The sequence below is a fragment of the Triturus cristatus genome, chromosome 12 (assembly GCF_964204655.1).
Source record: "Triturus cristatus chromosome 12, aTriCri1.1, whole genome shotgun sequence".
Lineage (NCBI taxonomy): Eukaryota > Metazoa > Chordata > Amphibia > Caudata > Salamandridae > Triturus > Triturus cristatus.
In genome coordinates, this window is record NC_140595.1 from 104,669,827 (window position 1) to 104,693,276 (window position 23,450).

At 43.8% G+C, this 23,450-nt stretch overlaps 1 long non-coding RNA gene across 1 annotated transcript in view; it reads right to left on the reverse strand.

Annotated features, from left to right (window-relative positions):
* Positions 1-8,210: 8,210 nt before the first annotated feature.
* The window catches only part of LOC146772755 (uncharacterized), a 92,962-nt gene continuing 77,722 nt past the window's right edge, over positions 8,211-23,450 (reverse strand). Inside the window, exon 3 of the long non-coding RNA XR_014971901.1 lies at positions 8,211-9,664. This is a non-coding gene — a long non-coding RNA (uncharacterized LOC146772755). The remainder of the gene's footprint in view (positions 9,665-23,450) is intronic.

Sequence of the window (23,450 nt, forward strand, 5' to 3'; positions counted from 1 at the left end):
ACATATTTAGATGGACAGAAGCACCATTACTCCCCAACCCCCATGTCCCTAGTTGTTACTTACCCTGTTGCTGATGTAGCTGGTCATATTTAGCACTATACTGTCCCTCGACTCCAACCACCGACTCCTCACAGATGCCTGCAGACACCGGTTCCTCCAAGGCATCAACCTGCTCCTGTGGCGTTGGACTCCCAACTGCTCCAGTGCAGCCTGCCGATTGTTGGCCAGTTTCTGCTTTGTCTTGTGCTTGGCATCATGCCAGCGTTTCTTGCAGTCGGTCACTGTCCTCTTGACTTCTGCTACTGCGTTCATCTTGGTCACAATGGACTGCCAAATGGCATTTTTTGTACGCAATGACACCCTGGAGCTGACAAAGAGCGGGTGTTGATTCTCCGTCACCTCTGCAATGAGGATCTCATTTTCCTCCTGACTGAATCTTGTTTTCCTTTCCTCTTCCTCTTCCTCTTCCCATGGGGCTCTAGCTGGTCATCCTAGCTGTTAGGGGCGTTGTTATCTCCTGCTGAACTGGGCCCAGCCTGCTCTATTTTGCTTCCAGGTTTTTATTTTTTATGTTTCGCAGGCTTTTTGTGGTTTATTTTTCCTGCAAAACGTGAAAAAAGTGGCGTGACACTGACTAATGTGACTTTTCTGGCTGCTAACTGGCTGTGCGTTACTTTTTTCAAGTTAGCGGCAAGATTTTTATCGCTGTCACATTAGTGTCTGCGGCAACAATCATGGCTGAGAGCAGATCCTATTGCCATTTAGCAGTTTAGCGATGTATCGTAAATACGTCACTACCATGGTGATAGTTTTTGGTGGTACATGGTGGGAAGAAAATTGCCTCTAAGCAAAGCAACAGCTGGTCTGTTTGATTCAGAACGCTGCCTACTCACGGGTCAAAAGGAACCGACAACGAGAGTGTTGAATCGCCAGTAATGTCACGGCGACAATTTCTTCAAGATTGCGGGAAGTAATTCTCCACTGGCTACAATACTGGAAGATATTTCATTTATTCACTCAAGTTTGCGCTAACATTTCTATTTGGACGATCCATTCATATCTCCATACCCGTTTTATTTCAAGAGTCTTCAGTCTACATATGAACGTTTGGTTCTGATGATGGTCTTCTAGATACTACACAAGATAAGACCGAAGCTTCGACATTTACAACTCATTTTCATTTATATTGTTATACAGGAGTCAATCATTGTATTTTAATGATGATTTCCATATGTTATTTAATACAACAAATGAGCTTTTACAAAAGTGATCATGAGACAAGATTATTGTAATGACTACTGATCACGTTCATTTTTGTTTATGTGAACTGCATTTTGTACCCTTCTTTCAGATCATTTATTCACAAAAATTTGTATAGAAAAAGTATACACCCCTCTGTTTGTTCTTTCAGATTCATTCTGTTGTAATTTGTTGTAATTGATTTTAATAATTTATATATTTGAGGCAACTGATTTGGGCCTTTATAATTTAGTTTGTTGACAATTAAGCTGAAGCAATTAAAAGAAATCGCTTGTGGGCACTGTTACCAGATTCCTTGTGTTTACCCAAACCTACAAGGGTATATTGGGTGTACCAATTTCTTGAGTAACTTTGCTTTGCATTTCTGCTCGTTTCACCATGTTAAGGCCAGGTTTTCCCTCGTCTTAATTTTCGCACTGCCTCCTGTTTATGCCACACTTGTAAATAGGGGGCAGCTTCAAAATCAATCGGTGTTGTGGCGGGCGGAACACCCACCGCAACACCCATTGCTCATCCCTTTCACCCTAAGTGTAGCGTGAAAGGAGGCCTTACTTACAAGGCGAAGTTAAGACACGTTAAGTGGCTTAACGCCACCTTGTAAATAAGGCAAAGGGATTACTGCCACAGCAACATCGCAGCAACATCGTAAAAAGTGATGTTCCTGTGGCAATAGCAGCTTGTTAATATGCCCCTTTGTTTCTCAAATCACCCTCTTTCTTCATTATTGCATATGAAAGCAACTTCAAATATGTGCGTTCAGTATATGATCTTTACAAATGTATTGTGTTTAATTTATTAGACTACAAAGTTGCTCTCTCTAGAAGATTGCGGGCCTCATACAGGATGCACATGACAACTAACTTACCTCTTATTTTACTAATGTCATTGTCGCCAGGGAGGGGCAGGGCAGGCATGGTTCGAAGAACATGTAAAAAATTATTTTTGATAAGTACCTCTCAGACTAGAGAAAAAGTGTGACTTATTATTGTCAAATATTCCGCTTGTTAAAGAAAATCACTTTTTAAAATGTTACAGAGAATCTTTCCTATGTTATGTTTGCTGTATGATTTACTTGGCAAACTTTACCAGAGCTTTACTTGGCTCGTGCACAGACTCTTTGAGACAAGCCAAAGCATTGGCTGGCAGTTCGAGCTGTACTGTTTCCATTGGTGCAGGGTCATGACTGGTTTGCACATGGCTGGTTCCAAACTAAGGTGGGATAGTGTGAAAAAAACTATGGACTAGAATGCAGTAACATGTAATTTCCAGTGGCTGAGAATAATCAAAGCATTCCATTCATTGATTTTTGTATACTTTAGTGTGTTGCCCTAAGTGGAACGTGCATGTCCAGATGCAGGTCCTGTGCACACTGTGTCACTGGAACCAAACTATACCTAGCTGATGAGCCTTAACTAGGACAAAACAGGTCAGTTGAAGTGGCAAAAAAACTCTGCCGTGCTACGCAGAGTTCTGTGCGTGGGTGCAGTTCGCTTGTCCAGCCAGTTCGTGTGATGTTTCTGTCATACAGCAACGCAAATGGCGTTTTCGGGTGGAAATATCTTGCGAACTGCACCACGTGGTCACGCATGGGTGCAACCATCTTCTTTCTCATTCTGTTTATGGTGCTAGGTCCTACATTTTCATCCTTCCTCAATCTTTGTAATCCTTGACTTCTAAAACTTTTTTTCCTATCCTTTTTATTTATTATAGTACCCTTTGTCTTTGTGTCTGTGTATTTTATGTTTTTTTCTACTTTTTTGTGTGTTTTGTACTTTATCTTTTCACTTTACTTCCTTCCTAATTTATTTTTACCTTCCTTCCTTCTTATTTCTGTTTCTGCATTTTCTATCCCCCAAGCGCCAGGGCAGATAAGTGTGCCCCAAAAAGGCCTGCAACAAGGAGCTACCTTCATTGCGGAAGGTGGCAACCGGAAGGGCTGTAGCCCTGTTCCTTGTTTTCTGAGGTGTAGGTTGCAGCGCTGGTTTTTTACGTCCAGCGCCACCTCCTCTACACCCTGGTAGCAGACTGCAGACCTGCAGACTACGGGAGCGCCACCAGCGCAGGGCGAGGGTGCGCCAGGCAGTGTATGTCTGCTTTGGGGTCCGGCGCATCCATAATCAGCTGATGCACCTGTGGTCCAACATCCTGGACCGAGAACAGGATCTGCTGGACGTGCTAGGGTTTGAGGTCGCGAAGCTCGTTGAGTAGCTAATTATTAATATTATTATTACTTGTGTGTTCCAAGCTATTGCTAATACTTTTTCCCCAAATAGCAAGAATGCTAAACACATGCAGGTAAGTTAAGTTTTCAAATATTATATTACGTGATCGTTATTCCAAACAGGTGCTCAGCACTACCTAATCGTACTTGTTGGCGCTCGCTTGAGCTGATTCTGTAAGAAGTAATGCAGAGACTCCTTTGTCCTGTCACTAAGGTAGAGGTAGTTAGTATTAGTAATTTAGCGGTGCGCGTCCTCTCACTTCAGTTCTTAGAGACTTTTTCGTAGCTCTTACAGTGACAAGGAAGCAATTTGGCGTATGCATGCGTACATCTATGCATTTAAAGAAAAAATGCAGACTTGAGGAATTGGCCCATCAAAGGGGATTGAGATTGCGATTGAGATGAGAACAAGCAAACATCCTTTGTTGCAATTTATTAGTAATTCCAAAATCTAGTTTAGTAAATTTGAAATAGGGGTGGGTAGATTTAGTACATTTGAAATAGGATAGAATGGTCCGCGATGATAGTCTACTACTGGTCGATCTGATTTAGAAACGTTCAAGGTTGTTGCAATTGTCTTTTCCTGTCAAAAATATTTTTGGAGAGATGAATTATTCACCACTAATCTTTTTTTTGTCTTTATGTCTTACATCAGCATCTGGGGGCAAGAAGAGGTCTGAGGCGGGTGATGGAGCTGGAGGTGCTTCCCAGTCCAAATGTTCCTCAGCCAATGGCTCTGTTGGCCCCAGTAAGTTCTCCTGTTGTTAACAATAATATTTATTTTCCTAACTCTTATCGCTCTTTATTTTGCATTATTTCTACCCATTTCCTAATTTTTTTCCAAATCCTCTTTGATTGATCCGTTTCTAAATTCTTGTTCTCCCTGCATTGTCCTATTTACTAATTTCTATATTCCTAGTGTCTGTACTTTACTTCAAACTGTCTCTGTACTAGTTTGCCTGTCGCTTCCCTTCTTCTGCTTTGTCAGTCAGCTTTCCCTCTCCCCTTATATTATATTTTATGGACTGCCTAGCGGTGGTCCTGTAAGACTCAGAGAGCCCATTGGTCATGTACTACTACTACTAATCTGCCATGCAGATTGCATGCCTAAGTAAGGTATTCTACGCATGTTGGGTGAGATGAGAAGGCTTTCTTTTACTTTCTCATGCTCAAACAGTAAAACCAGAGAGTGCCATGGTCACGCTGGACTCCCCCAAGTTGTGTCTTCTTAGTTAGGTCTAGTATTCTTAGCAGCAGTTGGTGAACTGATAACCATGCACCATGGCTGGAAGGAAGCATGAGGAGGACGGCCCCATTGCACTTGCCAACCCAGACCATATATTCAGCTGTCCACTCTTTTATTTATTTTCAAAAACTCAGATTCATCAATAGCTCTAGACACTCCTTTAAAGTTTGTCTTGAGGCTTTTTACAAAAATTGCCACCAACAAAATGCCCAACCTGATATTTTTGATAGAAGGCACTGCGTGAATCCAAATTGTAGTGATGTGTGTGGTGCATTTTGCTATAAAAAAATGAATTGGGGGAGGCGTACTTGGCATCTAAAGATGTGTAATGTATTTTTTAGCCGCAATGACTACCAGTGACGGCGCCAGCCAGTGAGCAGATATGGCAGCAGTAGGGGGTGAGCCAGCGGCAGTGGTAAGTTATATAGTTTGCTTATTGACAATTAATTATATACTCATTGCAAGGGTGTACTGTTCACTTGTGACAGTTGAACACACCCCTCTTTACTTAGCATATACAGCGGGAGTTGAGTAACTAATGGCCTCTTTTATCTCCAACTCAGCAGAGAAAGTTTCATGGAGACCTTTAACTATGATGGGTTGATGGAAAGGGAAAGAAGAATGAAAGGAGAAAGGATGGGTGAAATGTAAGATGATTGAAAGAGAAGGATGCATGAGGAGAAAGGATGCATATACTATAGGTGACTGATTGGGTGAAGGATTGATGCAAGGGTATATGGGTGAAAGGATGCATGCCTGGATGGGTGAAAGTGTATGTGTGAAAGGATGCTTGCCTGGGTAGGTGAAAGGAATCCTCCAGTGAGTTTGATGGGTGAAAGGATGCATGGGTGGGGTAAATACCAAATGTGTGTTGGTGAAAGCTTCATTTAGACTGAAGGCCATGTTTGGATGGATGGATATGTGAATGGATGGATAGTTTTCAATGGTGAAGCCTGGATTGAATGTAAAACTTAAACGGTGAGTAGCAAAGTCAAGGGTGAAGAATAAAAAAATACTAGAAGAACAATACAACGATGAATTGAAAAATCCATGGGAAGAAGAATAAACAAGGGACTAGGGTGCTCCTCTGTAGTGTTGTTCTTCTCACCTTTACTTGCTTGGAATCGTTTTTATCAAGGTTTCTGATTCAAAGGGTTGAGGTGGTATTTCAGACTACTCCCTTGGCTCACAGTAGTTTTCAAGAGCAACATATATTATGTATCTTTCCGACCCAACCATCATCAATCACCTTCCTCCCTCCCTACCCATCGGCTGCATTGTTACATTTGCTGCACTGCATTGTTGGCTGTGCAATGTGCGTCTGCTGCAGTTAATGTGTAGACCCATTTAAAATTTCATGAAAATCCAAAACATAGTTGTGTTTCCTTTCAATCCCAGTGCCCACTCAGTCACTTCCAAGTACATAACTCCTATCCAAAGCTCCTTCTGTAAAATTTGTAAAGAAACATTCTTTGCATGCGCCACTATCCTCTGGCCAAGTGATATATTTTATTATTGCTTCCATAATGTATTACGTCAGTTGAAATGTTTCCCTTTCATCAATTGCCAAACAAAGTGACTCACTACTAGGGAAAGCTTAGGCACCGATGATGATCAGTGAAACGTCTACCTATCCGGCCTAATTTTTCTAACTTACCTGCAGTAGACTAAGTTAATAATCCTTTCCCGGACTGCCAAGCACATCTATTATGTTGGAAAAAAGGAATGTCAAAGTGTGGTGAAGGATGGTGAGGCCAGGGAGTAAAGTGGGACTAAGAGTAAGTGTGATGTACTTAACAAAAATCCCAAGGGCCACACTTACCGATGGTCCGCAATAGCCTTTCCAAATAACAGTCAGTGGGCAACGGAGAAGGTTCAAACGTTTTATTGGTCAAAGCAAAACTCTACATAGAGGAGCCTCGTCGATCCTCACCCATCAGGTGCACCGAGGAAGACTGCTGGCTCCTTGACAAAACCACACTTATATACATAACAGATTTAGCATACAAAGCCATACAAGTGGAAAAATACCAGTTAGTCCATGGGCTCCTGGATGAGCTCATACAGTGTTAAGTTTCAGCCTTACACAAAGGGTTGCTATCTATACAGAGGAGGTCGGCAGGGTGACTCCCTTTTCGTCCCAGGGCCTGAAGGAATTTGCTTGATACTCCCTACAGCAGATGTGACCTTGGGCCTCGGCCGTAAATACAACTAACCTGTCTCGGGGCTGGTACGAACTAAATCATGAAGATGGTAGGCAAAGGAAACCACGTGATCTGAAACGTGGTCTATCACAGACCAAGATGGCTACAGTATGGTTTTCGGCCCTTTTGTCATGCAGTGAGAAACAAAAGAAATATGCTTCTTCTAGAACCTATCAATAGGTGTTTATGCGATTAGAATACTGTCATAGATACATTGTGCTAACTTTACATGGTGTGAATAAACAGAACAAATGATTTTTATCCTTCAGATCGGCCCTTTTAGCATAATGTAGCTAACATACCAACTTAATCCTCAAAGATGCCTTCATCTATCTGCATCATGTTGTGTATTTCCTTCTGTACTAACTGAGTGCCTATCTTTGCTGGGTTTTGTTTGGATTCGGGAAGGGCAAGACAAAGTCGATTAGTGCAATAAGAACAGCAGGCAGGTCCACATTGTATGCAGACACAACAGGTGAAAAGGAAACCTGCTATACCCAAAAGGATCATGAGTAATTTCCATCCCCAAGTGGCAAAGAGGCCCCAGAACCAGCTAGAAATGGACCAGGTACCGGTATCTGTATGAATTTCAGATGCTAAGCGGTGCAGTTTTTGAATGGCTAAATGCACAGAGGGGGCGGAGTCTGGTATATACACACAGCAAGAACTGCCAATCACCCTGCATGCTCCTCCACGATCAGCTAAGATAACGTCTAAAACCATACGGTTTTGAAGAGTTACGAGCCTGGTCGCTTGAAGCTCCAAAGTTATGTTAGTTAGTATTCCTGCAGTGATATTCACTACTCCCTCTACTACTCTAGATAATCTTCTGATTTCTTTACTAGTCAAAATGGGTCCCCATATGGGCACGACTCCTTTCATTATGTCCACAAAGTGTTGTGCAGGAGTATCGGTCTGATCAGTAGCATCCCCCGTAGTAGCTCTCTTTCCTAAACTCCGCCGGTTCAGTGAATGGGTTTTATGATAGTCAGAAGGGGCTATATAGACTGGTGGGTATAGGAAAGACAAATAGCATCTACCTGACCATCCTCTGGGGAGCCATGTGTATGCATTTTCCCCGCATACAAAATACACATTCGGAGGAGTAAGCATTGGTGGGCTGCTGAATGTTCGTAATCTGTACGTATAATTGCATTTACTAAACCCAACTGATAGGTGACCAGTGCCATGTATACAGAAGGAAGATGACGCATTCAATACAGGGACCGGAGTGACCTTATCATCTGATACATTTCGTTCCTGAAAATATTTAAAATACTCAGTGAAATTGAAAGACATAAAATCCAACACTTCATCCCTTAACCAAGTGTCATTTGCATATTCAGTATACTCATTCATGCAAGCAGTTGGGTTTAGAGTACCATCTGTACCATTTTTATTCGGAGTGAATCCCTGGTGTACTTCTATATATGCTAAAATCATTTCATAATCCTTTTCGGAAAATCTGTGCTCATCAACAGTATAGTGCGTATATATCATTGACAGTAACTTAAACCAGGCTTCGCAACTGCCTAGATATGACAAGGGCATTGAAATAAAAAGGTCATGCTAGTGCATAACCGAGGGGAGGAGGCCACAGACCCAGCAATTTGTAGCATTAGTCGAGCTATGGGTCTGGTGCAACATTTCGATAAAAGCATTCTTTACATATGTCTGACGATGTCTTTCCTTATGCGGGGCGTAAGTCTGGAAATGATGCTCTTCAGGAACAGGAGTAGAGGTTATAAGGGTGTGCACAGGGTGACGACATTCTAAATAAATGAACACACCTAAACATGTCACTAGTGATATAGCTATTATAGTTATGAACACTATCTTGATACGCAAACTCCAAGTAAAAAAGATAGGCATATATGGGTGCAAAGGACGTGGTGCTATAGGTCGCTCCTCTTCGGGAACAAAGCGAGCAAAAGGATACATTCTTGCTAAAAGTTCAAATATAATCTAAGGGGAATAAGTCTACTTGCAGTCCAACCTGCCAGAGGGTGCTTCTTTCCTGTGTCTGTTTTAGAGCCTCACAGGCAGACCCCTATTGTTCATAAAAAGAAAAAAAAATACAAAAACCTCTCGCGTTGGAGTTGTACTTGACACAACTCTTACTGAAGGACTCCACCTGGGCCCCACTAACCGATCAATGTCTCTATTTTGTTTCTTAACAGAGCTTTACTGAAAGTTCCGAGCTCTCAGCTAGTTCAATCCAGTGTTCTTTTGTCGGGGCTGCAGGTTATAGCGAACATGACCAGGGGTTCTGGGATCAGGGAAAAGAGTAGGCACAGTAGGATCAGACAAAATACTGGATGTGTGCTCTTTCTGATCAGATGCAGTATTTCCGGGAGCAGAACTGGTGGTTGAGCCAGGTGCTGCAGGCGTTTCGGAACTCACGGCACCCTCCTCTCGCCCGTTCACTTCTCCTCGGGCTTCAGAGGAAGGCAAATCCTCAGTGGGCTGTTCACCTTCATGCACTAACCCTTCACTCTGATCCCGCTGGTCATCCGGCAATGGGAGAGGAACTCTTTTTAGGTGTGACACGTGAATCCAATGCCGCTTCCCTTCAACCGTAACAGCCGTTCTTGTGGAAAGGAGTATCTGATGGGGTTTGGTCCATCGAGGATCCAGACTCGATTTTCGCTGATAGTTCCGGATCAGGACCCACTGTCCAGGTTCAAGAAGATGTCCAGGACCCTCCGGCAGAGGCTGCAATACCGCCGATATCTGTTGGTGAATGGAACGAAGATCTTTAGTTAATGCCTAAAGATAATCTGTCAACATGGGGTACTCAATATCTCTAAAGGATTTCGGTCTCGGTACACCCCAAACATTAGCAGGCCTACCGAATATCAACTCATACGGTGATATTCTAGAACGGGAATGAGGAGTTGTTCTTACAGACAACAAAGCTAACGGTAAGAGATCAGGCCATTTCAACCCGGTGGTCTCTTGCAATTTTGCCAATTTCAGTTTGATAATCCCATTATACTTTTCTACCAACCCCGCTGATTGGGGGTGGCGAGCAGCGTGACATTTCTGATTAATGGATAAGCCTTTACAAATATGTTTAATAAGGTCGGCATTAAAATGCTCCAGATCACATGTGGTAGACCATACCAAAGAAAAAAATCCTTTACTAAAGCTTTGGCTGTGGCTAGAGCGGTATTCTCCTTGGTGGGGTATGCTTCCACCCATTTACTGAACGCACAAACCACTACTAGAACATACTTGAGATTATTTACCCGTTCTAATTGAATGAAGTCCATTTGTAACACCTCAAAAGGTAAGGTAGGAGGTGCAAAATTACCTTTCAGAACAGGGACACTACCTCCTGGATTATGCTGTAAACATATCATACAGTTCTGGACCAAATGTGTTGCAGTCTTACTGATATTGGTGTTATACCACACAGGATCTAGTACTGCACAAATACCTTTAACACCTATATGCGCAGGGCCATGTGCCATGGATACTATTACATTCACAAATGCATTTGGCAGTAACCACCTGCATTTGTCTGACAGGTCAACCCAACATCCATTTTCATCTAGTTTCCCTATCTGCTCTTGCCAATGTACTAGCTCTTCAGGGATCGCTTTTTGCTGTATTTCTCTAACACTATCCATAGTGTTATTGAATATTTCTGTTTCTACCATTCCTCTCGATGAACTGGTTACAAACATAGAGGTGGTGTTTGATTGGGCAGTTTCTTTAGCGATTCTGTCAGCAAATGAATTTCCTTTGCCTACAGCATCAACTACAGCTTTATGAGCGCTACATTTAACAACAGCAATTTCTTTTGGTAAAGTCAGAGCAGTCAACAGTCTCAGAACCAACGGGCCATTCCTTATTTTCTGACCATGTGAAGTAAGGAAACCTCTTTCTGCCCATAACCTCCCAAAGCTATGTGCTACGCCGAAAGCGTATTGGCTATCGGTATAGTCATTTACTCTCAAACCTTCACTTAACTCACAAGCTCGAAGCAAGGCTACTAATTCGGCAGCCTGGGCAGATTGATAAGACACTTTAGCTGTTTCGACTACAGTCTGGAGAGTGGTGATCGCATAGGCGGATGTGGTAGTGCCATTCGGTAACTTAAAACATGAGCCATCGACATATAACTCCCCTTGTGGGTCAGATAAGGGAGTGTCTGTCAGGTCTATCCGTCCCTTCGTTTCTTCCTCTGTCCGAAATATACAGTCATGTATGTCCTGATTTTGCTCTTCCGAAGGGAGGGGTAGTAACGTGGCAGGATTCAGAGTAGCACATCTTTTGATAGTGACGTGGGGTGCAAACAGGGTCAATTCATACCCTGTAAGACGCGCACTAGTTAGGTGCTGTGTCTGGGAAGTGCTCTGGCGACATTGTCCAATACCGCCGAAAAATATGCACAAGGTTTTTGCTTACCACCAAAACCCTGTGTTAACACAGACAGCGAGCAACCGTCCACCTCATGCACATAGAGTGTAAAAGGCTTCCGGTAGTCAGGAGTGCCAAGCACAGGAGCAGAACAAAGAGCAGATTTCAGAGAGACTAAAGCACCCTGACATTCAACAGTCCAAGGTAAAGGTTCATGCACATCCTTAGTTGTCAGATATAGTAGGGGTTTAGTCAGAAGGGAAAAGTTAGGAATCCACTGGCGACAATAAGAGGTTATGCCAAGAAAAGCGCGGACATCACGTTGCGTGCAAGGAACAGACATGTTAGATATAGCTGTTATACGATCAGGAGTTAGACGCCTACCCTCCTTCGACAGGAGATGACCTAAATAAGTCACCTCCGGTCGACAATATTGAAATTTAGACAAGGATACCTTATTACCATGGTTGGCCAAATGCTGCAGCAATTGAACTGTAGCATCCCGGCAACCCTGTTCAGTATCCGAAGCCACCAATAGATCATCTACGTATTGTAGCAGTACGCTACCATCAGGCAAAATTAGAGTATCCAATAGGGCTTTGAGCGCTTGACTATAAATACTAGGGCTCTCTGTATAGCCCTGGGGAGCGCGACAAAATCAGAAGCTGCGACCAGCTAATGAGAATCCAAAAAGATATCGGCTATCAGGATGAATGGGAATGCTGAAGAAAGCATTTTTCAGATCAATCACAGAGAAATATTGAGCTGTCGGAGGAATCCTAGTTAATATGGTGGTTATATCAGGCACCACGGGATACTGAGGCACCACAATCTTGTTAATTTCTCGCAAATCAATCACAAAACGATATGTATCTACATAATCAGGATTGCAATCTACGGGAGCCCTTTTAAGAATAGGAAGGATGGGACTATTACACACATTGGAGGCTGTCTCCTCCACCACCCCAGAGCGGATCAGATCCTGAATAATGGACAACAAGGCTCGTTCACCTGCAGGGGCAATTGTATATTGCGGTATTTTCGGTAGACGAGAATTTTGCTTCAAGGTAATTGAAATAGGGGGTATTCTCAACAAACCCACATCAGTGTCTCCAGTAGCCCAAAGTGTTTGCGGAATCTTCGCAAATTCAGGGGGTAAGGTATCCGTTTTGGAGAAGTACTGCTCCGAAGGGGTAAAAGGGGTTTTAATAGTCAAATAGACACCATCTGGGGAACAATATATACGAGCATGTAACCTTTTCAATAAGTCTATGCCTAATAAATTCTCTCCACATTGCGACGTTAAAAGAAATGGTGAATCAATAGAAATAGGGCCCAAAGTGAACGAAAGAGGTTGGGAAATGGGGCTCACCACCGGAGTTCCTGAGAAACCTACGGACACATTATTCTGGCCAGACAGAGCAGCCCCAGGGACTAGGGCATGCGAAACAGAACTGTTCATAGCTCCCGTGTCAACTAGAAACTTACCCGATGCACCCATTAAATGTGCATTAACATAAGGTCCGTTTTGATCTATAGGAATTGACACACGTCCCCCACTCTGCCTTCGGCTATCCTATGCATGAGGATAGCCTGCCGATGCATCGCTGACACATTCTTCGTTGAAGTACTGCTTTCCCTGACCATGATCAAAATAGTTTTGACTATTCCCAACTTGTCCAGACTCTTCCTACCTTGTATGTCCACCTCGATTACCACCTCCGCGTCCTCTCCCTTGGCCCCGCATAGTACCGTGTTGCGCATATAACAACGGACACTGAGAACGCCAATGTCCTTCCTGTTTACAGAATGCGCATTGGTTTATTCCTAAATCAGTTCTTCTTCCACCCTGTACTTGGCCCGCCCCTCGTGAGGCAGAAGTGGGCACTCCCCGACCCCTTCCACGGCCTCTCTCAACCTGCTGTAACAGGACCCGCGTTTTTAAATCCTTTGCTTTATTTTCCGTTTTGTCCTGACTTTCATTCTCTCAGTGCTCATAGTATTGAGCCATGCTTAATATAATCGAAGAAGTAGACGTCGTCCAAGTACTTTCTGCTGCCTGGAGCCGGGCCGAAATTTCAGGCAGTAAATTAGTTACAAACCTATTGATAAACAAACGTATGCCGCCCTCCTTGGATAAGTCTTGTCCGCTGAAGTCAATGAAAACACCTTCAAATCTAGTGAAAAAGTCCGACACACTCTCATCTTTCTTTTGTCGGCACGCTGTCAATTTATCCCAATCAACTTTTCTAGGAGGGATTAACGAATGCATGTATGTAATTATTTTGTCAGGTAACGTTAATATTTCAGCCCTGGGCTTATCTCCTGGTTTTCGATCTCTATCCCAATCTTTCAATTGATCCCATGTTCCCCCAAATTCAGTCACATGATCTTGGTCATGTACCTGACGCCATATATCTACTGGTACCAATAAAGCAAAGAATAACTCTATATCGGCCAACGTCATTACCGCTGATGAGGCGGCTTCAGTAAGTTCTTTATAATATGCTGTGGGATTTTTCCTAGGATCGGACAAATGAGCCTTTAATGACAGCACTTCACTGCATTTCCACTGGGTGTACACCCACTGTTCCTGAAACCGAGCATTACAACCACCCCCGTTGCATCTACTATTTCAGTAATTTCTGGATGATAAATAGGGTGGACTTCACGCATTGGGAAATGTGTGGAGCCCGTAGGAACAGCAGAGTGAAGTCGAGTTCTATAACTAACCATTGATCCAATATTTCTGTAGCCTTCCCCCCTTCATGAACCTGTTCCCATAATGATATCAGGCGTGCAGCCATATGGTCTAACGCATGCTGTTGCATCACGGGCTCGTAGTCTTTCATAGTGCTCCATATGTCAGACAAAGTATAAATAGGCTGTCGCATCCATTGTGACGCTTGCTGTGCAATAGTTTCTCTTTCCTCTGATCCCAATGCTGACCGGGTAAACAGCTTCTTACCATCAAGAAATCCGGGTGGATGTACCGGAGTGGAAACGGCTGGTAAAGGAGTCGCACTCGCTGAGGAAGAGGTCAACACATGAGGAAAATGGGTTGACCCGGGTGACAGCTGAGGAGTTTCAGCTGCCGCAGATGACAATAAAGTGGGCAATAAAGTCATAATCTCTGAACCAGACGAGGACAACCGGGACAAATTGGTTTGAGGCGCAAGGAGGGGAGGGGCTGGAGGTGCTGACACAGTGGGAGCTACTATTGACACAGCTGAAACTTGCGCAGGAGCAGCTGACCCCGCAACGGCTGATACCGGGGCAACTGGTGCTTCCGGATATAACCGTTGCGGCACATACGGGGGTGGTGGACGCATGTCCAATAGATCTCCTATTTCATCTTCAGCGTCAGGCCGAGCCACATAACTTTTATCGGCCTGTAATCTAAACTCACGATTCACACATTCGATCCCTTCTTCCGTGCGGGCTCTGTCGTAGGCAACAGCCTTCTGGGTAATGGTCTGCCCTGCTTTGACTCTAGCTAGTTTCTCTTCCCTCATTCGCCTTCGTTTCGATTCCTTCTGCCAGGTGTTTAACGCTTCAAACATAGACTGCCTACTGAGTCTAGAAAATAACTGATCCTGTAAGAAGGCAATTTTCTTTTCATCAAGGCCATTGCAATTCTTCATTACCTCTGGTATACTTATGCCACAAAGTATTGAACAATAGAGGAGCTATTCCGTGTTTTATGTACATATAATGACTAGGACTGCCTTCCGGTGGGGCAGGCTGGCTTTCAGCCAGACGAGAGCCACTAGTCCGACAACAGCAACCAAAACAATTCAATTTACTGAAGCACGGCATGTTAGTTAGCAGACAAACACCAACATCATACAAACAAATTCTTGCATCACATATAACACATACTGATTGTTCCTATATAACGTTCTCTGCAGTTCAACCTCAACCTACTTATTCAAACTTGATGCATCCAAACAAACGAACCGAGCCCGTCGACTCCCGTTCGTGGAGAATTATTCAAAATACCGGACAGACAGAATCACAACGAGCAGTCTTCCAAAAGACTGGCAAGAGGCAGTCAGACAGGTGCGACCACGGACTGGACTACAGACCATCCCATGACCTCCTTGGTTCACCACTGAGACCGTTCTGATGTGGTGCGAGCCTCACCTCAGCTATGTCTCATGGCTACCCAATTACAGCCACAGGCTTTTCTGAATACAATCCGGCCGTGTGTTACACGCAGGTAACAACTAGGCATCTGATCGGTGTCTCTAAATCACAAAAGATCCGTGGAGTCTCTACAGTCAGTCCCTACCGGACCACCCTGCAAGACCTCCATAATTCTCCTAGGGTACTCATGACCCCCAAATCAAAATACAGTTAACTGTTTCCAAATGCACCGCTCAAAGCGTGCGTCAAACAAACAAATTACTCACCTGGTGCACCCAGGTACGGACGTTCGTTCTCCGCTGCCCACTTCTTGAGACCAGCACGGTCAGCTCCTGGGTTAAGCCCGTAGGACCCCGGTAAAGGGCTACTAGCAGCAGAGGACACCCTGATCAGGAGTGCCCTCCTCTCCACCCGCCCGACCAGGGCGCCCCCAATCCGACCACCCGAATACGGGGGAGGAAAGACCCTTTCACGGGGTCCCACCAGAATCGCCAACTGATGTACTTAACAAAAATCCCAAGGGCCACACTTACCGATGGTCCGCAATAGCCTTTCCAAATAACAGTCAGTTGGCAACGGAGAAGGTTCAAACGTTTTATTGGCCAAAGCAAAACTCTACATAGAGGAGCCTCGTCGATCCTCACCCATCAGGTGCGCCGAGGAAGACTGCTGGCTCCTTGACAAAACCACACTTATATACATAACAGATTCAGCATACAAAGCCATACAAGTGGAAAAATACCAGTTAGTCCATGGGCTCCTGGATGAGCTCATACAGTGTTAAGTTTCAGCCTTACACAAGGGTTGCTATCTATACAGAGGAGGTCGGCAGGGTGACTCCCTTTTCGTCCCAGGGCCTGAAGGAATTTGCTTGATACTCCCTACAGCAGATGTGACCTTGGGCCTCGGCCATAAATACAACTAGCCTGTCTCGGGGCTGGTACGAACTAAATCATGAAGATGGCAGGCAAAGGAAACCACGTGATCTGAAACGTGGTCTATCACAGACCAAGATGGCTACAGTATGGTTTTCGGACCATTTGTCATGCAGTGAGAAACGAAAGAAATATGCTTCTTCTAGAACCTATCAATAGGTGTTTATGCGATTAGAATACTGTCATAGATACATTGTGCTAACTTTACATGGTGTGAATAAACAGAACAAATGATTTTTATCCTTCAAGTGCCTTGGCATTTTGAGGATGGAATAGTCTGTGATGAACGTAACAAACACAATATCCTGTTCCTTAATCCTTTCCCTGTACTGTAGTGCATTGGTTTTCCCACGGGCAGACAGGAGGATGTCTGTTTCATAATTGATATTATATAGTACCTCATGTGACATATATCATTCATAGTAACTATTCATCTGCCTTGTAGTCAGGCTGAAATTGAGGCTTTTAACAGAATGTGGCCATGATAGCAATAAGATAATTGTCTAGTACAGCTGCCCCACCTGCAGACAGAAGCAAAGTAACACAACACAAGTATGTCTAGGGCGCTAGCTGAGCAAGCATGCCTACATTAATGTAGCTCAACAAGAGAGAGAAGAATACTTGTATACTCCATAGTGCATAATGCCTGATACTCTAATCACATCAAAATTGAATGGCCCAAGGATACCAGCAAATGTACTGCTACTGTGCCACTATATCATTTTATATCTTTTGCTAAGAGCATTGTTTACAATTTGTCTTTTTTTCTTCATGATATATCTACTCCTGCTGATATGACACCTAACAGGCAGGAGATAGCAGCCTGGACCCAGCAGAGGAAACTGGAGGCCATCAGGGCCGAGTACCAGTGGCTGGTGGCCTTGGAGAAGAGGGAGGAGGAGGGGGAGGGGGAGGGGAACGGGGAGGAGGCATTAGCAGCAGCTGCCCTGGCCCCAGCCAGGCCCCATTGCCTCTAGTACACTGTCGCCGCTTTCCAAAGGCAGCCACCCCCGCCATTCCACCTCTGCTGCTGCCCCCTATTTCCACATATTTCAGTGCAACATTATCCATGGGCTGGCCAGACTGGAAGCCAGGCAGAAGGAATGATTGGAGACAATGGAGAGGCACATTAAGAAGCTCCTAGCCTGCTATTATTGCCCTCTTTTGCCCTTTTTTAAATCCTTTTTTTGGTGGGTGGGACTTGTTGTGGGGAGAGAGTGGGAATGTGGGAGTTGGGGTATTTCGGGGATTTTAACTATGGACAATTTCGTTTTTGGACTTAGGCACTACTTGGGACATTAGTCGGGGGTAGGGAGAGGGCTGGGCCAGTTGTGGGTTTACTAGTGTATATTTTTTAAGGAAATACATTTTTTACAGTTTTACATTATTATTTAAATCTTGTTTGGGGGGGTTACTTTGCTCTGCTGATTTTGCCCCAGCCATTTTCATTTAAATCTGCTGATAATGTAACAGCAAAATAGTTATACGGTACCCTTCCGTGTCCTAATACTCTTCTCCTAGTCTATGCAGTTGGCAACTATATTAACCCCTAAGGACTTGGAGGGGGTGGGTGTGTGAATTTCCATTGTATATACAATGATTGCAGTTCAACAATGAATCAACCACAGTGCTCTTACCTGATTAACCCCTTCGCCGCTGCAGGAATTCCGCCGCGGCGCTGGGGGGGTTTGGGGGCAGTTGCGGTGGCGCTGTGCTCGTGACGGAACCACTCCGTCACGAGTCACGGGTGAGCTGTGCTCATGACGGAGTGGTTCCGTCACGACTCCGCCCACTGCGCTAATCGCCCGCACAGGCGGGGAATTAGCGCCGCGTGGGCGGAGCGGCCGCCAACGGCCGCAGCATGACGGAACCACTCCGTCATGAGCACAGCGCACCCGTGGCTCATGACGGAGTGGTTCCGTCATGAGCACGGAACGGGTTAGATGAAGCGCGGGCTTCATGGTTTGCAAAGGTGCCATGGTGGTGGTAGTAGTAGCAGCATGCTAGTACACTAACAGTGAAGGCATCAGAAGCAAGGTCCCACTCCCTCCAAGGCAAACTCAAACTGTGGGATACGGACTATTCATCACAGGTCACTAAACAAATTGGGAGAAAAAAAACGAGTTAATGCTGTTATTAGATGCAAGCTCTAAAAAAATAAGACAGTCACCAGAGATTAGACTACTAGTACACAAGATGAGAGACAATAGAGAAAATATGATAAGCAGTGCTAAATTGAATTAATCAGAACAATGGTAAGCTAGTAAAAGTAACATAATGAAGTTGACTCGAGGCACGGAGTGTACAAGTGCAATGCTTGATGCAATACAGTGCCTGAATAATGATGCTGGCAATGATGTTCCTCTGAAAAAATATTGAACACTGTGCATGAGTTGCCAATATAATATTGCCCGTTTGGGCTATACTTAGAACTGAAGCTCCTCGCCCTGCACTGAGTTGGTGCTGCTTTCACCATATCCGCCCCACCAAGTGTGTGATCAATTAATGGTGTAAATCACTAAGTCACACCTCAACAAAACCCACAGCACGCAGAAGAGGGTTCGGGGTTTGATGAATGGATAGGAAGGGGGATTTGGGGAAAGGTTTGCAAAGACAAACACTACACAAGCACAACATTCATCTCGGCAATGAGCGGCCAACCATCATAAATCTGTTAAGGGAGGAAACAAAGGAATGATGATCAGTACAGGTAAAACAACTCAAATTGTCCCTCTGCCCCCAGAGAGACCCAAGTTACATTATATATCTAAATATTATGTGGTAATATGCTTTGAAAGATAGCAAATATATTACAAATTAAATTATCTGTAGGAGTCAAGTAAACAGCACACGCGGTTCTAATGATTACTAAAAGAAAAATGATACTGTATTGCCAAATTGGGAGTTGCATCTGCATTCCTCTTGGACTGTCTGTCAATCTTGGGTGCCTGCCGGATGAGGTTCGGTAAGGTAAGCGTGAGTGTGTTATGTTGGATTTTCAGTATGGCGCAGTGTAAGAGGGCCTGTAGATTGGAAAACAAAAATAATATTGAAGAATCAAGGAGAAAGAAGTGAAGCTGCATAAGTGTGCACTGAGAAGACTTAGAGGCAGCACAAAAGAGAAGAGAAGAATAGTCCTTTTTGCACTCATTTATTTTATGCCTGGTGTGTGAACAATTAGGTGAGGGCAATTATACAACAACCAAAAATCACACAAAAAGTGGCTGCATGTAACTATCAGTATCGGCCTAATAAATTCGCAACTGTCATGATCATCAATTCATCATGAATCATAGCAATAATATGTAGCCTAACAGCAAGTGCATAATGTGATTATCATTCTTGACTAAATGTCTGTCTCCAGTTACCTGCACCAACAGGCCCCCACCCAACCACCACTTAGCTTCAAATTTGAGCCAGACAGCACTGAGCACACACGCACCCAGTAACATTCCATTCGCCCAATCAAGTAAAATCAACGCACCGCTGTCACCACTCACCACCACCACATAGCGTTGTGTAGGTCTGTTGTTTAACTTTAGGCCACTTCAAAGTCATCACCAAATCGGTTGGTTTCGGTGAAGTTGAAAACATATTTCTTCTGGTGCATTTCTCGAATTAGTCACACCCATGCCCAGAGTCATTCCATCATCTCTAATCCTCCTGACTCCCAGTAAGGGGTTCAACTCGGTACCAACTGTGTCCTGACTCAAATGCAATAGATCGACCTGCAGTACAATTTTGTTGGTGCACAACAAAAGAAAAATGTAGTCATTTTTTGTGCAGACTGAATTTTTGATTGTGTTATCTATTCTAAAGGGACTGGTCGGGTCTGACTCTTCGAGGAGTAAAAGCAGAAAACATTCAAACAGAGCAGTGTGGAGTGGACCCGATGAAGACATCTCGCTATCTCTCAAAGGGTAAGGAAAAATAATTCACCTTTAGGGGAAAAATGATCAGTCGTCGGTAGGCCACTAACATTGTAAATCATCACAAACACATTTAAGCCTAATAGTTCCAGATAAATAAACACCCCGTCTCACACTGCCTGCCACCACATGAATCATGTCAACACACATCACATGTTCACAACAACACTCGGCATGAAATGCATGACATTTACCTGTTCTTCAGACGTGATCACCATGATCGTGGTACATTGCAGAATGCTGATCCATTGTTCACTAAGCAGACATTGTCAGTGGAAAATCAAATAATGTGGGGCAGTCCGGCTAGGGTAATAAATTAAAAAAGGAATAAGTATAGAAAGTCATGTGACCCAGGGTTGGAGCCAGGCACACATTTGTTTGCGTTCTCTTTATCCAATGCCCTTGAGGGAAATAGGTGTGGGGGGGACTACTTCACTGCACACTGTTGCATCTCTGAGTAAGGTGTTCAACTGCGTACCAACTGTGTCCTGGCTCAAGTGCAATAGAATGACCTGCAGTACAATTTTGTTGTTGCAACAACAAAAGAAAAATTGAGTCATTTTTTGTGCAGACTAGATTTGTGTTTGTGTTACTTAGCTTCACACAAGTTGAAGAGATGTCTGTGTGATGTATGGGTCACGCGTCACGTCATACCCAGTCCTCTTGTCTGGCAGTACTGTGGGTGATGTTGTCTCATCTTTGTGCACCTAAAAGAAAACTAACAAGAAGAACATCACGTAACGTGGCATTGTTACAGTTCAATTAGTAGTACAAACAAATGCACTGTCATTTAGTGTGGTCACTGGTCTCTTATTGTAAATAATTAACAATACAGTGTATCCTTTCGTAAAAACGGAAAACCACACCAACATAAACCTTCATGGTGACGGATTGTACACTCAGGAAGGATAAGAAAGAGCAACAACAACATACAGATGTAACTGTTTGCTTTTATGTGCGTTAGGTGACAGCACTTGGAATGTGGCACTCATGGAGGTGCAGCTGACAAATAACAATGGAATAATCCTTAGACAATGAATGCTGTTGGGCATTTATAGTAGACATGGGGTTGAGTCATTGATGCCAGATGTAGTAAAAATGATATGAAAAAAACGCACAAAAATGCACAAAATTACCAAAAAATATTTAAAAAAGTAAAAATAGTTGAAAATTGAAATAAAAAATACATTTACCAATTAACTTAAAAAATCAAAAAAATGAAAATGTAAAACATTATGAGTATGTGCAGTTATCCTCAAAGATATAATAATTATTCATTAAACTGCTATCTCATTGCTCAGCCATCCATGCAAGCCTATGGCAAAGGGCCACAGTAGCTGGATGCACATAATAATGATTGCCAGCCAGTGTCACATAGTCATCAACAACAACGACACTGAGCAGGAAGGCATTGGGAACAAAGAGAAGACATGCAGGTTTATGGGGAAAGCACACTCGCTGATAACACAAAATGGCTACTGACAACATGGTCACAACAAAAACAACCAGCAAGAAGGCACAGACACAACAAAGAAGGCATGCATGCCCATGATGAAAGCATACTATCTGGCTACGCAAAATGGCTGCCAGCCACATAGTCACAACAAGAGGAAGGGGGCCTGGAAAACAAAGAACACATGCAAGCCTATGGGCACTGACTATACAAAACGTTCCCTGGCCACATTGCATGTGGAACAAAGGCATATGGTGGCCTATGGCAAGCACACACACACACACAATGGCCAGACAAAGGAGACATAGTAAAACAGAGAACACAGCATTAATTCAGAAATGCCAAAAATGAAAATTAACAGGGCTAATAATGTTTACAACAACACACACCCTCCAAAGGCATTACTCCACCTTTACACTATTTGCAGGAAAAAAAATGAAATACCACAAAACAACACATTTTGTAGTTTAATCCAGTACCATCCATGCCCTAAAAGCTGTTTCAATTGAATAGACAACACAGAAACAGTTGTTTCATGCACCCATGACAAACTGATTTCAAAGTCATGTAAACACCAAATCCTTACGCCTCCCGATGTGAGACATAACGAGGAAAAATATATTTATTTCTCCTCATTTTTTCCTCTTTCTATGTGTGCTATATTCTGCAATACACGTAGAAAAAGGAAAACGCCTCCTAGGATTGTTTCGGTGCAGGAAGGTGCCCCTCCCTGCACAAAAACACGCCTGCATGAAATGGAGGCATCCAGCACTATGGTGCAAGGGTGCCTACATTGACACCAGGCTGCCGAAATGGCGCCAGTGCATGGAGAAAGGACAGGACTGCACCACATTGCATAAATACAGTGCATTCCTGCCCTTTCACTTTGGCATAGGGCAGTGCAGCAAGCGACTTTCTGCGATGCCCTACGCCAGAATCCTGTAAATGAGGGCCTATGTGCTCAGTGTGGTACACCAATACGATTGTGACGCAAGTGAAATATGAAGTCAGAGTTCCTTGTGCATATTCCCGCCATTGATCAAATTCCCTGGCACACATCAGAGAGCAAGATTTTGCAGAGTGCAGGGTTCTGGGAAATGTGTATGGCCAGTTGCAATGTAATATATTGCAACTCACATCTTGCCATCTTGCACACCAACTCCATCCTCTGTGTGATTAAGACACATATAGGAACACTTGAAAAGACGTGTGTATGTTCTATTGTGCCTTCATTTTGGCACAGTTTTGGGACGGGGAAGGGAGTGAGGAGATGTAGAGAAAGGATATGTGAAGAGAATAGAGGGATACTCAAGGATACTTCTCCATGTATAGGAAGATCCTTCATACATTGAATGTATGTGTTGATGTGCCCCATCATTGTCTTTCTTTACTCCAAGTAACCTACATGTGTAATGTGTAGTAGTGTTACTCACAAGCAGCCTCATTTCCACACTGTCCCTGGCAACCACTGAGTTGCAGTTGCCAAATGACTGCCCGTGTTGCACCAGGAAAACTGAGAAACATGTGTGAATTAGCCCCCGGCATCACAGACAGCATGCATGTTTATGAAGTCCCAGCATCGTCATGTGCTATAAAAGTGTGTAGTATCCAGTGTGACTTGTGACCAATCATTCGATCTAAACCAGGCTTCTCCAACGAGTAGCTTGTGAGCTACTGGTAGCTCT